General features: G+C 45.8%; 1 long non-coding RNA gene across 1 annotated transcript in view; it reads right to left on the bottom strand.

Annotated features, from left to right (window-relative positions):
• LOC132026810 (uncharacterized) overlaps window positions 1–10784 on the bottom strand; it is a 48233-nt gene extending 37449 nt beyond the window's left edge. Inside the window, exons 1-2 of the long non-coding RNA XR_009407001.1 lie at window positions 10557–10784; window positions 1734–1823 (exon numbers count right to left, since the gene is read on the bottom strand). This is a non-coding gene — a long non-coding RNA (uncharacterized LOC132026810). The remainder of the gene's footprint in view (window positions 1–1733; window positions 1824–10556) is intronic.
• Window positions 10785–14827: the final 4043 nt, after the last annotated feature.

Raw genomic sequence — 14827 nt, 5'->3', positions numbered from 1 at the left:
GGCAGGGACAGAAATGGGAGTGATGCAGCTCCAAGGTGGGGAGCAAGGGCAGTCACCAGACGTGGAAAGAGGCGGGGAAGGATTCTCCCTGAGAGGCTTCAGAGGGAGCACAGCCTAGCCAACTGCTTGATTTTAGACTTCTAGCCTCCAGAACTAAGAGAAAATAAATGTCTGTTATTTTTAAGCCACCAGTTTGTGGCCACTTGTTACAGCAGCCACAGGGAACTCATACACCTCCTCAAAGGGTTGGTATGAGGATTAATTAATTATACATGCAAAATGCTTAGGAGAGTGTCTAACACCTAGTGAGTCATACAGCAGTGCAGCATTATTGTTATTACCAATTATTATTATTATTGTGGTAGTCTTGTCCCATAAGCAGGCAAGCGTCCCTCAACACGTCAAGTATCAGATTTGACAAACAGATTGGGGGCCTCCCACTTCCACAGAAACCTAGAGCTTGTGGTTGGTAAGCAAGTCCTCAGGCTACCTCTGGAGCAGGTGAAGAGCCCAGCTTCGCCCATGTACTCTTTGAGCCACCTTTGCAGGGGTACTGTGACAGGAAGGATGTCCAGGGCATTTGCATAGGTTGACACCATGCCAAAGATTAGGCTGGTTTCTGCTATACTGAATCACTCTGGTGGAAGAACCAGTTCCTCACTCAAGGTTACTGAGGCATGGGAGCACTGTGGCTAAGCACATCGATCTTGGAGCCAGACTACATGGTTCAAATCCCAACCCCTCCCTTACCAGCTCTGTGATCTCTGACAATTCATTAACCCCTCTGAAACTCAGTTTCCTTATCTGTAAAATGGGCAAAAGCTAGCAAGAAGTATATAATAACATACAGGTGAATAATCTAGAGAAAGTGGGGAAAGAGGCAGTTTGTTCGGAACCAACACAGCCTCTCCTTCTCCCACATGCACACATCCCCTGACCCGGTGGCACATCTCAGGGCATCCCTATAGCCTAATATAATCATCTGTTCTTTGTTGGTCCCTCCATATAGCCTAAGCTCCTTCACGACAGAGGGTGAGTGTTTTTGGAGCATCCCCAATATACAGAGTCATGACCAAGAACACATACTGAACAAAGTCTCTCAATCCTAAGGCATTTACACCCTGGCTCTACGATTTCTCCTCTACTTACTCCCTGAATTCTTATTTTAACAGTAAGTTCCTTTCACTCAAGGGTCAACTAACTGCAGGCCTAATTCGACCACATCCCTTCGTGTACTAGCATCTGTAGCTGCTTTCAAGCTACAACAGCAGAATCAAGTAGTCTGCAGTAGGGACCCATGTGACCCACACCATGTGACCCACAAGACTGAAGATATTCACTATCTGGCCCTTTACAGAAAAAGTCTGTCAGTTCCTGTTTTCCATCAATTTCTCGCTTTTCACTTAAGTGTATTTTTTTTAAGACTTTTTATTTATTTATTTGACAGAGAGATCTCAAGTAGGCGGAGAGGCAGGCAGAGGGAGAGGGGGATGCAGGCTCCCCACCGGGCAGAGAGCTCGATCCCAGGACCCTGGGACCATGACCCAAGCCGAAGGCAGAGGCTTAACCCACTGAGCCACCCAGGCACCCCATCATGTAAGTGTATTTTTAAATAGGAAACTTCCTATAACTAATGTGAGTGGAAACCAGTACCTCTTGCCATACATGGAAGGCAGCCATCAAGTCAATACAGTACTACTGAAATAAAGCACAGACCAGCTACAAGAACTTACCAGGCCTCAGGAAGCCAGGCTGCAGGGCACAAAGCAGAGGCCTCGGCCGGAGATGCCAGGATGGCCGGGAGAAGCTGAAGGCAGGCTACTCTGCAGGAACAAATGCAGAAAGGAAAAAGGAAAGTGTGAGTACCGGATCTGGAAGGACAGCCACACAGCAGTGTGGGAAGGGGGAAGACTATGCCAATAACGGACTCATAGAAGAAATCCTCGGGGCGGAAAAGGAACCAGAATTTCTAAGAGCAGGAGCTCCGAGGACACACAGCCAGAGGGGCCACTTAGAAAGGCAGCAAAGTCAGGTGCCTGGGTGGCTCAGTGGATTAAAGCCTCTGCCTTTGGCTCAGGTCATGATCCCAGGGTCCTGGGATCGAGCCCCACATCTTGCTCTCTGCTCAGCAGGGAGCCTGCTTCTTCCTTTCTCCGCCTGCCTCTCTGCCTTTTTGTGATCTCTGTCTGTCAAATAAATAAAAAATCTTAAAAAAAAAAAAAAAGGGCAGCAAAGTCTCCTCACAGGATTGAGAAAAAATATGTATATATTTTTTCAACATCTCAAAGTAGTAAGCATAATTTATAAACCAGATTAGAAAAGAACATCTCAGCATATTTATAATGAAAACAGCTGATGCTAATGAGCACAATAACATTTAAATAGAAATCTGTTTACCTTCAGGAGATTCATGTAGAACTTCGCTGGTGTACTGACTGATTTAAGGACCAAGGACTGATTTAAGGACCAGGGAAAGGGCTGATGAACCCTCCTGAGTTTTCTGGATTAAAAGCATAGCTGGCTGAGGTGCAGAGGAGTACTGAGAACCTCGGAGCCTAACCAACCAGTGACTGGGCGTCATCAGAACCAGGTGGCGAAGAGGTCACAGCACCCAACCTGGCCATATGCTTCCAGTTCTTTCTGTTATGAGCACCACAGACTCCTTGAAAAAGCTGAAAAATCTAGGCCCCTGCTCCCAGAAAATTGCACAGAAATACATACACCAAAACTTTTGCATTTACATTCTTTATCTATGTTGGAAATGTTTTTCCTACACATGAAGAAAAATTAAAAGCAATCTTTAAAAAAAAAAAAAAAAAGCCTTGGCCTCATTTTTTGTAACACGTTAAGATTCAAGGTCTATTTGAGTGGTAGAGGGAATAGATCTAAAATAAAACAAAAAAAAAATTTCAATTCTTCTCAAAATCTCATTTTAATGAGATTTCTGCAATTTCTTGGCCTGAATAAAAGTTGTAATTGTGGAGTGGTCTTTGGCATGAAAATCAAATTGTCTTCTAGTTTTCATTTAAGGGAGACCTGTCGGTTAAGCATCTGCCTTCAGTTCAGGTCATGATCCCAGGGTCCAGGGATGAAGTCCCACATTGGGCTCCTTGCTCAGCGGGAAGCCTGCTTCTCCCTCTGCCTGCTGCTGCCCCTGCTTGTGTGCTCTCTCTCCCTGACAAATAAATAATCTTTTAAAAAATGTTTTTTTCATTTAAATGGTACCTGCATAGACAAAAACCCTGAACCCCAGAAATACACAGGAAACAAAAAAAATTAATAATCCTATTACTCACTTGGCTAACTTAGAGTGGGGTTGTGTCAATAAATACCAAATTCTCCAAAATATTTTTAACATTCAATTTACATCAATTTTTTTTCTCTCATCCTTAAGTTAATGAGGCTAGGTGATGAGAGAAGTCCTTATGAATCATGATCTCAGGGTCCTGGGATCGAGCCCCGCATCGGGCTCTCTGCTCAGCGGGGAGCCTGCTTCCTCCTCTCTCTCTGCCTGCCTCTCTGCCTACTTGTGATCTCTGTCTGTCAAATAAATAGATAAAATCTTTAAAAAGAAATTCTTTTGAAGATGGTCTGAGTAACTCCTGTTAACCTTAAAAATAAAATGGCCAGTAAAAATGGGTTTATCTGGGAATAGCAGAGAATTGCAATTTAGGACAAGCACTGGCAAAACCGCAGGCAAGTCTGGAGAACAAAGAAAAGAAGTGTTCTTTTAAAGGGGAAAGAGGGATTAAGGGGAGGCTGTTGTGAACTAAAAGTCCATTGGAGTAAACTGGGAGTTTGAAGTGGAGTCGCTTCTTTTTGTCTGGGCTGTTGCTAGGGGAGGAGGAAAGCCTTGCTTCCTCCTGCTGGAGTAGTCGGGTAGCAGGCAGCGGCTAAGGTAGGAGCCCCTGTAAGCCAGGACTCCTCCGTTGGCTTTGCAGCTGACGGGTGCTGGCCATGACCGCTCCCCCTGCCAGCCTCCCGCCTCCATCCTAAACAGTTTCCTTTTATTAATTTTCACAGCCTCCCCTCTCTTTGATGGAGAACTCTGAAAAGCACTGCTGACCAAGAGTCACATTTTCCACGTTCAGTGGTTTTGTCCCTCAGCACCGAGGAGGACCTTTCCTGGTTCTCACGTCCTCCATTGGAGGGAGCGTGCAACAGCAGTTGGAAACTACATAAGGCCATGTCTGAGTACTAAGGAAGCTTAGGAGGGAGAAACTCTCAGGCCCTTCCCATCTGTCATCCAAGACCGGTAAGCCTTGGAGATCATTTCGAGGTGTTGAGCTAGCATCACCTTATTGGGTACATCATTTTTTTTTAAGTTTGAAAGGCAACAAAATACAAAACTTCAAAAAATTACACAACAGAAAAAGTAACATGACCATTCCAAATTGTAAGATGGTTCTAAATCAGGACTCTGGTCTGAAAGTAGGCAACCAAACTACTTATCGGGACTTATTCCAACCTCAGGAAGAACAGTTCTCCCTATGGAGGCAAATCTGGACTCGTGTATGCCTCCCAGAGGTCTCCGCCTAGAGCGGCCCTAAGAGAAGAGTGGCCACCTCGGGAGCACCCTGAAAGAAAGAATAGACCGGGTGCATCTGGGAAGATGCAGTGCAAGTTTAAACAGGAAGCAATCGCTGATGAACTTTCTACGAAACAGTACAACTTCGAAGACATCTTTAAATAGCACTGTTACCCCAAAAGAACTATTTATACCAAGTATTATTCATAATAGTCTGTAAAGTTATAAATTCAAAAATCATGACTGTGGATGAGAATGCCAAGTTGGTGAATAATTCGGATGACTTTTGTGGATTCTGGAACCTTCTAACCCTTCAGGAAAAACATGTGAAAGAAGAATTTGTCCTGGTTTCAAGATGAGGCTATTCCCTAAAGACTGCAATAAAAAAAAAAGGAGGTTTCTCCCTTTCACCAGAGCTTGGGAAATGCAGACAAGGGCATTATCTTTCCACAAAAGAAAGGAAACACCAGTGAGAAAAGATACATAGGTCTCTTCTGACATCTTGGAAAAGCTGTCACACATCGCCTGCCTCAATTCTGGGAAATCTTAACTTTCAGGCCACCAGAAGGTGTGCGGGTCCAGTCAGGGGTGGGTGCTCTCTTTAGATATTTCATGTGACTCCAAGAGTTTGTTCCCTCCAGTTTGGTGACACAAAGCAGTTCCTGATAAGGGCTTTTCATCAAGGCTAAAATCGGGGGGGGGGGGGGGTCTTTTCTAATAGATGAAATCTCTCGGTAGCAAGAAGGAATGCCTAAGGTCACTGTCTCCTGGAAGCACACGATGAAAAATTGCTCCACCAAAGTATGGCTATTTTAATAGAAGCAATAAGGCCTTTACGATACTGAAACATAAGTCCTTGCATCAGCTGTGTCAAAGGAGAGAGGGGCCAAGTACATCGGTCGCCCTGTGACTATCTCAAAGGGTGAGAGTGAGTTCCAAATGGGGTGGATCTGAGATTAGAAGGACCGGTTACAGTGCTTTCACCCAAAATATCTGGTGGGTCTCTACACATTTTGCCAGTTGAATCTCACGGAGCCATCAGTGTGTTTGAGCAACCCTGAGGATAGAGGATGGTGTGCACAATGGAAGTATTGTAAAACCAGCCAAAACAGCACAGACCTGTTGAAACACCTGACCAATAGAATGGGTTCTCCGGTCCCTATGAAGTTCAGAAGTTCCTCGGGTAGGGATAATCTTTTCTAATGGAATTTTGGCTACAGACAAATTGGCCTATCTACAAGAGAAAGCTTTGGTCCACTAAGAAATCATGCAAACTATGACTAAAACATATTTACATCCATGAGACAGGGAAGCTATATGAAATCTATACGAACAGGTTTCCCCGGATTATACTTGGGACAGGTGGGGAAAGTAAGGCAGGCACTTTCTGAAGCCTTATTAATATTTCCCCACCAACCCTGGTTCCAAAATGCTAGCATTCTGTCAGTAGACCAATGGTTTAATGCACACAGAGTGGTGAATAATGGGAATTTTAGAATTTCTTACAGGAATGGATGGTTACTTGGTCCAAACCAGAGTTCTCTCTTTTTATTGAGCCAATGATTATTAGATTTCCAATACTGTTTTTCCTCTCTAGGGACAATAGTTGGGTATCTCTAGTCAGTCTTTCCAAATTATCATCTGAAAGAACATCCCTTTGGAGCATGACAGAGGTTTGGCTACACATTTCCTTGGCAGAAATGTTATAGGCAGAAATATCAGGAAGGGGATTTACTCTGCCTCCAGGGACTGGAGTCTGGAATACCCAGGAACCTGCAAAAGTATGGCATCTAATAAATTTTAGACACAGGAGCCCTTTTTTTTTTTTTTTTTTGAGAGACCAAGCAAAAGCACAAGCAGGGGTGGAGGGGCAGAGAGAGTGGAAGAGAGAATCTCAACCAGGCAGGGTCTATGCTCATCGTGGAACCCTACACAGGGCTCAACTCAGGACCCCGAGATTATGACCTGATCATTGATTCCTATTATGGAATCAAGAATTGGATGTCTGCGGGGCGCCTGGGTGGCTCAGTGGGTTAAGCCTCTGCCTTCGGTTCAGGTCATGATCTCAAGGTCCTGGGATCAAACCCCACTTCGGGCTCTCTGCTCAGCGGGGAGCCTGCTTCTCCCCCCCACCTGCCTCTCTGCCTACTTGTGATCTCTGTCAAATAAATAAATAAAATCTTAAAAAAAAAAAAAAAAAGAATTGGATGTTTAACTGACTAAGCCACCCAGGTGTCCCCTTAGGAGCCATTTCAAATTTTATACCACTTGGAGGAAAGGAAACCTTGTTGCTTCCATAATATTCCAAAGTATGAACTACCCCAAAAGCATACCAGCTATTGGTATAAATACTTAGGGTCTTCTTGGCTAAAGTACATGCTGGAGTAAGGGCTGAAGTCTCAAAAGATGAAGCTGCCATCTCAATGACTTCAAAGAGATGCAAAAACATACTCAGCATATTTACCATCTTCACCATTTAAATAAGAATCATCAGTATACCATGAAAAATCTGCTTTGGTTTGAGGAGTTTCCTGTGAATTTCCACAGGGAGTGAAAATGTAATCTGTCAGGAGTTAAGCAGTCATGAAGGGTTTCATCTTTGTGGAAGTGTAGTGGTTGTTTCAAGATCAAATGCCCTAAGTATAGAACCTGAGTTTGAGTAAACTGCAATTTTTCTTTGGAAACTTTGTGTCCCTTTAAGGCCAAAAGTTGCAATAGGTGAATAATGTTTCCTGTGAAGAGGTTTCAGAAGGGGAGCAGAGAAGCAAATCATCTGCATATTTTAACAAAGTAGACCCTGCAGAAAACTTTCTATCAACCAAATCAGCTTTTAAATGTTTGTGAGAAGTAAAGACTCTGTGAAACCCCCAGGCATTACTGTCCAGGTGCATTTCTGTTCCTACCAAGTGAAAGCAAAAAGATACTGGCTATCCTTATCAACAGGAATACTAAAAATGCACTGCACATATCATCTGCAATGAAAAATTTGCTTTCGGTGGGACTGGATGTCAGCAACATATAGGGGTTAGGAAAACAGGGTGTCAAGGGATAAAATGTTTATTGCTAGTAGGTCCAGGACAAACCTCCATCTTCAGCCACTGGATTTTCTCACAGGTAAAATGGGGTGTTTACAGGGACTACTAGTGCGGGGGATAATGAGACCTTGAGATTTGTAATCGATATTGGCTCACTGTCTTGGAGGACTTCCTTACAGACTATTGATTCATTCTGAGAAGAGGTTTTGAGGGATCTGCCTGAATCCCGCTGGGCGCTGCATAGTAGATTCTGCCCAGAAAGAAGATGGCAGCTGATCCAATAGGAATCAATGATCAGGGTCCCCAGACTCAGCTACAGGGCAACATCAGAGATGGAAGCAAGAAAAGATGTCAAAGGGCCATTTAATTCCCCTGGTTGGCTATTTTGGTTACTACGGTTAAATTCCAAAATTAGTTTCCTCTTTTGAGAGGAAGAAATTATGACAAGAGACTTTTCTAAGAAGTCTTGGCCTAATAAATGAATAGGACCTGAGAACCAAGGAGAAAAGGGTGCCTCTCTCTCAAAGGACCTAGACTAAAGGGAATAGGTTCAGAGACAGGAACCTGTTGAGGTTTACCAGAGACCCCCAGTATTTGAACTGTCTTAGTATCCTGAGGCAGGAGCTGCTTTATGACAATGGGGTTGGGCACTGAGAGGGTAGCTCCAGCCTAACCAGGGACACAGGCAGAGTCATTCTAAATGTTCTCTCCACAACAAGGAATAGGACTGGGAAGTTCCTTGGAACCCACCATTGGGAACTGAGGGGACACCGGAAAGACTGAGCAGAGGGCAGAAGGTGTCTGGGATGCTCAAATATGTAACATCTTGTGCCAGTGCCCTGGCTCTTTGCAGTAACAAGAGAAACTAGAAGGGTTTTGGTTTTGTTTAGGGGCCCTCACCTGCTGGAGTTGAAAAATTTGAGGATTTTCGCAGTCTTTTAGTGGACTCATCTAGGGTATGAGCAAACAGGTTTGCCAAATTAACTAAATCTGAACTGCCCGAAATTTCCCATTCCATCCTGGTCCTTTGGTCTGATTCCTTCCAGAAGCAGGCTGTTCCAAACAGAGTAAAGAAGAAATCACCTCAGCCCACGAATAAACACAGAATTAAATACTACCCTGATAGATTCAACATCTAAAGGAAAAAGAGTGGGGTGCCTGGGTGGCTCAGTGGGTTAAAGCCTCTGCCTTCGGCTCAGGTCATGATCTCAGGGTCCTGGGATCGAGTCCCACATCGGGCTCTCTGCTCAGCAGGGAGCCTGCTTCCCCCCTCTCTCTGCCTGCCTCTCTGCCTGCTTGTGATCTCTGTCAAATAAATAAAAAAAATCTTAAAAAAAAGTAAGGAACTCTGTAAACACTCTTTCAGTATTTAAATGGATTCTCCGAAGACTCAACTTTAAAGAGGAGGTTTTAACAGGCTCAGGAGAAGAGGGAGCAGGGGGAGGTTTCAAGGAAAGGGAAGTCTGGCAGAGAAGAGAGGGAAATGGCACAGGAGGCACGGCCTGAGCGCAGGTGGCTGCCAAGTGGGAGGAAACCCAGGAGGAGATGAAGAGAAAAAAAGAGACATTTTGACTTCTTTCAATTATTTGTTTGCCTCAGTCAATTTAGAAATACTATCCTGCAAAGAGGCAAACTTAGAATCCCGAAAACATCTGGAAGCCTCAAGGTACAATTTACAATAGGTATCTCCTTCAGTTTGTTTGGTTTTGTTTTAGGAGCCCCGGCTTTCTCATTTAATTTTGAGTAAAATGGGGCGCCTGGGCGGCTCAGTGGATTAAGCTCAGGTCATGATCTCAGGGTCCCCCGGATCGAGCCCCGCATCAGGCTCTCTGCTCAGCGGGGAGGAGCCTGCTTCCCCCTTCTTTCTCTGCCTGCCTCTCTGCCTACTTGTGATCTCCCTCTCTCTGTCAAATGAAATAAATAAAATCTTTAAAATAAGTAAAATAAGGGCACCTGGGTGGCTCAGTGGGTTAAGCCGCAGCCTTCGGCTCAGGTCATGATCTCAGGGTCCTGGGATCGAGTCCCGCAGCGGGCTCTCTGCTCAGCAGGGAGCCTGCTTCCTCCCCTCTCTCTCTCTCTGCCTGCCTCTCTGTCTGCTTGTGATCTCGCTCTGTCAAATAAATAAATAAAATCTTAAAAAAAAAAAAAATAAGTAAAACAAGTTAGGTGAGCTCGGAAGTTCCCCCCCATAATGGCCATGGATGGATTAAAACTACTTTTGATTAAGTGAGTCGTATTCCTCAGAAATGAGCACGAGGAGGGACCCCAGTTTTTAGAAACACCAGGGCCATCCCAGCAGGAGGTGATCTTCAAGCATTTCGAGGACTAGGATCCCATTTCTTAGAGCAAAGAGGGGACATTCCTCAACAGGGACAGTCGGGTTCCAGAGGGATCCGACCAAAGGCCAGCACAATTCCAAAGGGCACAGTCCGGTCCCAAAACAGGAACAGGGCCCAAAGCCAACCAAGTACACTGGGGAAGGGCAAAGACTTAAATAAGAGCTGCAGAGGGGCACCTGGGGGGCTCAACTGCGTAAGCGCCAGTTTTTTTCTTTTTTCTCTCTTTCTTTTTTTTCTTTCTTTTTTTTTTTTTTTTTGTTTGTTTGTTTGTTTTTCGATTTTGTCAGAGCACGAGAGCAGGTGCACAGGGAGAGGGGCAGGCAGAGGAAGGGGCCCGTTCCACGCTGACCCGGGAGCCGCGCGCCGGACTCGATCCCACGACCGAGGATAACCTGAGCTGAAGTCACTCGCTTAACCAACTGGGCCTTGCCAAGGTGGCCCGCAGGCGCCCACTCCTGACGTCCGGTCAGGTCACGGTCTCGGCGACGGGAGACCCGAACCCCGAGGGCGGCTCCCGCCGGGCCTAGGGCCTGCTTGTTGGGCTTCCGACGCTCCCCCACCGCGCTCGCTCTCACCCGAAAACCAACCGACCCCAACAGCCTGTCGAGCTCGGACACGAAGAGAGCAGAGCTCCGGACGCCGGAGAACACTCACCCTCGGGCCCCGGGGTCCCCCCTCTGCCGGCTCTGCGGGCGCCCGCACCCGCTTCCTCAGCCCGCCTCAGAGCGGTCTGGGGGGGGTCTTCTCTGGATCCCACCTCCGGTCACCAGGCAACAGGACCCTTAAAAAATTCAACCGGCCGGGTGTTTCGCCCGCAAAACCAAACTTATCCTACTTGTTATTCCTAAAACTCCTCAAATCAGAGGAGAGGCTTTTTTTTTTTTTTTTTTGGTGGTGGCGGTTTCTTTTTAACCAGAGGAAAGGGGCGGGATTAGCGGGGCTCTAATAAACAAAGAATCCATTGGCGCAAACTGGGGCGTTCTGAGTATAGTGGCTTCTCATTGGTTGGATTGTGAGAGTCTCTCATTGGCTGGGCTGTTGCCAGGGCAGAAGGCAAGCCCTTCTCCCTTCCCTGGGGCGAGGTTCTTCGTCTCTTCCTTCTGGGTCTGCGGTTGACCAGGAGTGGTGGCGTGTGAGCGCTCCCCCTGCCTCCAGCTCCATTCTAAATGAGGTTTCCTGTTGGTAATTTTCTCACCCTCAAATGAGTTCCTGTGATATTATGACTCATAATAAGGAATATATATTTGATCTTGTCCCACTCCTGGCGCAGAGCTCGTAAAACCCTGGGAATTTCCTAAGTGATGAGAGCCATCAAGGTGTCTTTTCTTATGTGAACCAGGTACCTTTTGGACCCACGCAGAAAGATGCGGGCTGGCTGCCAGGAGAACCAACCCTGTGATTAGAGGATTGAAACCTTCAGGGACACCTTGGGTGGCTCGTTAGTTAAATATATGCCTCTTGATTTGGGATCAGGTCATGAGCTCACGAGATCAGGCCACAGCAGCCCCTTGGCAGCCCGTGGTAGCCGGGGTAGGCCACCTGTTGGCCATGGAACCTGCTTAAGATTCTCTATCTCTGAGACACCTAGGTGGCTCAGATGGTTGCGTGTTTGCTTCGGCTCAGGTCATGATCTCATCGTGGTCCTCAGATCGAGCCCCAGGTACAGCTCCCAGATCAGCAGGAAGCCTGCTTCTCCCTCTCCCTCTGCTTCTCCCCCTCTTCGTGCTCTCTCTTTCTCTCAGATGAATAAATAGAAATCTTTCCCCTTTCCCCCTTTCCTAAATAAAAAAAAAAATTAAGTTAAATTTTTAAAAAGTAGAGTTGGGGAAAGTTCCAATCCAACCTCCAGCTCCGGAAAGGAGCGAGGGGCTGGAGGTTGAATCAGTCACCTACAGTCAATGATTTAATCATTCGCACTATTCTAATGAAGCCGCCATAAAAACTCAGGAGGACTGGATTCAGAGAGCTTCTGGGTTAGTGCACACGTGCAGGTGCCAAGCTCGGAGAGGGTACAGAAGCTCCCCCCCTTTCCTCAGACTTTGCCCTACACAACCCTTCCATCTGGCTGTTCCCGAGTTACATTTTTTTTTAAAGATTTTATTTATTTGGGGGCGCCTGGGTGCCTCAGTGGGTTAAAGCCTCTGCCTTCGGCTCAGGTCATGATCCCAGGGTCCTGGGATCCAGCCCCGCATCGGGCTCTTTGCTTGGCGGAGAGCCTGCTTCCTATTTGACAGAGATCACAAGTAGCCGGAGAGGCAGGCAGAGAGAGAGGAGGAAGCAGGCTCTGCATGGAGCAGAGAACCCGATGTGGGGCTCAATCCCAGGACCCTGGGATCATGACCTGAGCTGAAGGCAGAGGCTTTAACCCACTGAGCCACCAGGCGCCCCATTACATCCTTTTATAATAAAGTGGTGATCTAGTAAGCAAAATATTTCTCTTTCTGTGAGCCACTTTAGCAAATCAGTCGAAGCTGAAGAGGAGCTCTTGGGAATCTCTGATTTTTAGCCATTTGGTCAGAAGTACAAGTAATGGACATCTGAAGTAATGAGGAGACAGTCTTGTAGGACTGAGCCTTAACCTGTGGGATCTAATGCTATCTCCAGGTACCTGATGTCTGAATTCAGTTGGATTATAGGACACCCAGCTGTGTCAGAGAATTGCTTGCTGGATGAGAATACCCCGCCCACACTGGAATTGGTACCGGAACGTATTTAGTTCCTCAGCATTCCTAAGTGTGTTCAGAATTTAACACACCAAGAAATGAATAAGGCTTATCATTCTCAACTCCAGTCTGCAGAAGCACCTTCTTTTCCATCTTGTACACTTTGGAGAGGCTGAAAGAGCTCACAGTTTTTCTGCAGCATCCCTAACAGAAACTGAAGGAACTTGAGTGGAAATATCTGCTTCATTCACTTGGCAAGGCCCTCCAGGTTAAGTCCAGCAGTGAAAGAATTTGCTGCCACACTGTTCTGCAAGAGGGCTTTTTATTCCCTCAAAAAAGGTGAAAATTCTGTTCAATACTCAAACAAGAGGTGGGGAATTGTTTTCTGGAAAGGTAACACACTTGTGTTTAAACAAGATAAACGTAATACTATGCGTGCACCTTGGGACAAAAACTCCTGAAAAGACCAGCTTTTCCGACACTAGACAAGACTCCTTTCAAGATTTTGGCCGAGGCTTTGATGCCAACGTAGATAGTAATGAAGCATGCAACGTCTCCACCAAAGGAAGAAAGCCATGTGTTGTCGAGCATCACAGATGCTCCCTTCCATGCCCAGGATTTTTTTCCCGTTAAAGTTATGCCTGGGAAGAAAAAAAAAAAAAAACTTTTCAGCCATTAATGTCTCCAAAGGGACCCACCAAAAGAGGATGTTTCTTCTGATGACACCAAAGGGCACATAAAGGATGAAGGGAAGTAGCTCCACACTGAAGAGTGTAAAGCATTTTTGTGCAATTGCAGGCTGAGGCAAAGCAGTAGCTGCATTCCTGCTTTCAAATATCAGGAAGAAATGTCTGTCTCTTAGAGCAGATGAGGTTCTTTGATAGAGACACTGTTTTATTGGTGTCTCTGCTCCAAATCATAAACCAGCTTGATTACTGCGAGGGCACAGGTTTTTCCCAAAACATGCCCTATTGCACAGCTATTCTGTTGTTTGGCAATGTGAGAGGCAGAGTTAGAGAAAAGTCCCACATCTGGCTTTGGGGGGCGGGGACAAAGGCAAGTTCAGGGGAAGTTTCATCCTTTTCAAATCTAACCTTCTTCTCAGGAAACATACCTATCCTGTAAGATACTTTATGGGAATGCTGAAAAGGAAGGTGCTCTTTTGGCTTTGTTCCATGCACCCACTGACAAGTAATTCTCATTCCAAGAACCATTATGGCTTTAGTGACCCATTAGGTTCAGTAATGAAGCTAAAGTCAAGGGATACAATACTTGCTTCATGCTTTTATTAAGTGATACATCCCAGATGGGGTAAGCTTACAATTCCTTAAGCATTATGGCAATGTGAACTTTTTTTTTTTTTTTTTAGATTTTATTTATTTATTTGACAGACAAGAGACCACAAGTAGGCAGAGAGAGAGGGGGAAGCAGGCTCCCCGCTGAGCAGAGAGCCCAATGCGGGCCTCGATCCCATGACCCATGCTGAAGGCAGAGTCTTTAACCCACTGAGCCACCCAGGCGCCCCAACCCTCTTTCATTTCTATCAGAGAAATTAATCTAGGTATTGACATTGACAACCGTAAACTTAGTGTATTACCTTACTGGGCCACCATCACATTCCACAGTGCAATTGTTTGGAATGAAACAACACCTTCATTTGACCACAACTTTTTTTTTTTTTTTCCCAAGATGACTTCTATTTCAAATAACAGAAAGAAAAATGGAAGAAAAGCGTCATGCGTGCATGTATGTGTGTACCTGATTCACAGAGCAGTTGCCACTCTTCAAAGGCCCTGAATCTGGCTCTCCCCTCTCCCCTTCTGAGGTTAAGAAACTCAACAGTTGGGGCACCTGGGTGGCTCGGCAGGTTAAAGCCTCTGCCTTCGGCTCGGGTCATGATCTCAGGGTCCTGGGATCGAGCCCCGCATCGAGCTCTCTGCTCAGTGGGGAGCCTGCTTCCTCCTCTCTCTCTGCCTGCCTCTCTGCCTACTTATGATCTCTCTCTGTGTGTCAAGTAAATAAATAAAATCTTTAAAAAATAAAAAAAATAAAAAAAAAAAAAAAAGAAACTCAACAGTTAGTACTGACTGGTCTCTCGCTGCTTGTACAGATAATTGAATGGAATTGTTGTGAGCTGTTCTTTTTTAAATTTTTTTTTAAAAGATCTTATTATGTATTTGAAAGAGAGAGCACGAGTGGAAGGAGGGGCAGATGGAGAAGCAGGCTCCACGCTGAGCAGGGAGCCTGGTGGTGTGGGGCTCG

This window comes from Mustela nigripes, chromosome 11 (genome assembly GCF_022355385.1).
Source record: "Mustela nigripes isolate SB6536 chromosome 11, MUSNIG.SB6536, whole genome shotgun sequence".
Lineage (NCBI taxonomy): Eukaryota > Metazoa > Chordata > Mammalia > Carnivora > Mustelidae > Mustela > Mustela nigripes.
Note: the sequence above shows the minus strand (reverse complement) of the source record. Positions and strands in the feature narration are given on the sequence as shown.